This window comes from Geospiza fortis, unplaced genomic scaffold (assembly GCF_000277835.1).
Source record: "Geospiza fortis unplaced genomic scaffold, GeoFor_1.0 scaffold10, whole genome shotgun sequence".
Taxonomy (NCBI): domain Eukaryota; kingdom Metazoa; phylum Chordata; class Aves; order Passeriformes; family Thraupidae; genus Geospiza; species Geospiza fortis.
Window position 1 is genome coordinate 652,381 of NW_005054326.1, and position 2,444 is coordinate 654,824.

Sequence of the window (2,444 nt, forward strand, 5' to 3'; positions counted from 1 at the left end):
TTTTTAGACACCTTTCTGTTTCCCATTCCTACAAGGTATCCCATTCAGCAAAAACTACCTGCAAGTCTGTAAATGAGAGCCAGAAATATTCATTCATTCATTCATCAGTTCCCTAGTTAATTTCTTTCCCACACGTACACAATTCCTTGCAGGGGATCTACTTACTCAGCAAGGAAGACCTAACACAGCACGTGCTCTGTTCTACTCTACAGCACTTTCTCTGCAAAAGCAGCTTTACCTGACATCAAATTTTGTTTCTTATAATACCCACAGGTCTGGATAGCAGCACGAAGGGTCTCCTGTCATCATCACGGTCCCCTTTCTTCCTATCTCCTTTCCCAAACAAACAAAACCACAAAAAAAGGCTTGCTATTATTATAATAAATACATATATTTCAGCTAAACCTTTATTTACTCAGGTGTAGGGAGTCTGGCTAGGTGCACCAGGATTTCTTTTGTGCAGTGACTGGGATGTAATTTTAAGTCTCTAAATTTAAAGCAGATATAAAGAAAAAAAACCCATCATGTGCCTTTTTTAAAGGCAAAACACAAAAAGCAACAGGTATCAGAACTTCAACATATCACTTTTATCACACATATCACTTCCTAGGGATAAACTGATTAAATTAACCCTGACTCTTCAAATTATGTAGGAGACTGAAGACCTGTGGATGTTAATTTTCTGTCACTGTATGGCTAAAGAGTTTATAGGTTCATTTTGGAGTATAAAGTCAGTAAATACTTTGTGTTTTTATCCATGGCTGTTTCTCTCTTTCCCACAGGTGGCATGCAACCACCAAGCCGCTTCCTAAGAGCAGAAACAAAATGTTCAAAGCACTACAGGTATTTCAGAAGTTCCTAGAAGCACTAGTGAACCCATGCAGCCAGCCTAAAGTCACCATGGGCAACATCCCAGTGCAAGGCAAAGCATGCTCCAGCTCCAGAAATTCCATCATAATCTCACCCTGACAACAACCATATTGACATAACCCACGTGCTACAAAACACCACTACTGCTACATCAGCACTGGATTTCCTAGGATCCCCTGCTCTACTCCTGCATGCCAGAGTTAAACTCTTGGCTCAAAGAGCAATGGACAGAGCCCTCCTCGCCACACTGGCCACCCTCTTGCAGCAGGGTGGCCAGCAAGGGTCAGGATCCCACATTGTGGGTTTAGTTGTATTATTTAAAAAGCCACATGCATCCCTCCACACTTATATTTCTGACCAAACCATACTCAGCTAAAACAAGCCAGACCCTCCAAATATAACACAAGTCTCCAGTGGTTCAGCCAGGTAAGAGTTGCAAAAAAACTCTCACCCTAGAGAGGTTTTCAGGCTAGAAAAGAGGGAGCAGTGAGGGGATGAGAGATAACAATGGGAGAGTATCCTGCTTCACCAAGTAAGGAATAGGGGCAAGGAACTCCAGCACTGGTTACAATAGCATGGTGAAATATTTCTATTCATGCAGCAGCATACAACTGTTACCAGGAACTGAGAAAGTGGCAGATTCAAAGGAAGAAAGGGAAAAAAAAAAAAAGAAAGGAAATTAAAAAGTAAGAATCCACTAAATACCAAAGACCTCTCAAAAAAACCAGCCAGGATTTCTCTCATCACTAAGATGTGCAATTCAGTAAAAGGGAATAGGTCATATAAATACTAAACTTGCCTTTTTTGCTAATCAGTCCATTAACCACATATTACAGATGAAAAGTTACGTGAATGGAATCTCAAAAAAGCTCATGACAGGATCAAAAAGAATGCTAAAAATTATGAAAAAGATGATGCTTTAATATAGTCCAGAGAGCAGGTTTTCTACAGTTCAGGCTTCTGCTAACATCCCAACAGTGATTTAATTACACTTAAATTGGTTTCCCAGAAGTGGTGGAAGAAGTTCAAATTATATCAAAGATTACGATAAACTCACATTTCATTCAGCAGATCCCAACCTTTTTCTAGCTGCAGCCCCTCCTGCAGCCTGATGGATTGAGACAATCCCAAATTTCTGGATGACACAGTAGGCATAGACTTGACTGTTCTGGGAACTGCTGTTCTGTGACAAAAGTTCTGAACTGTGCTTCCAGAACTGAACAACATTCAGTACAGCTGTTAACTAAATAACCACTAAAAAATCCCTTATTTTACTACCAACTCCAGTCACAGCAGCACGGGCAAGGCGGTGATTTCTCTCACGTTATTCCAACTGGAATGGCTCTAAGGGTGCTGACTCACAACCGACCCTGAACTGGGGCACACATCCGAGCTGCTGCAGTTTCCAACACAAACTCCAGGACCGTGTCAGGCTGTGGCTCAGGAGGGGATGTGTGTGCAGCCACCTACGGCTGCAGACGCAATAATCTCAGGGAGCAAAGGAGGGCAGGCAGCTGGTGGAGGCGACTGCTGCAGACATCCCTGGCCATTGTTCGAGAATCACAGCCCCACAG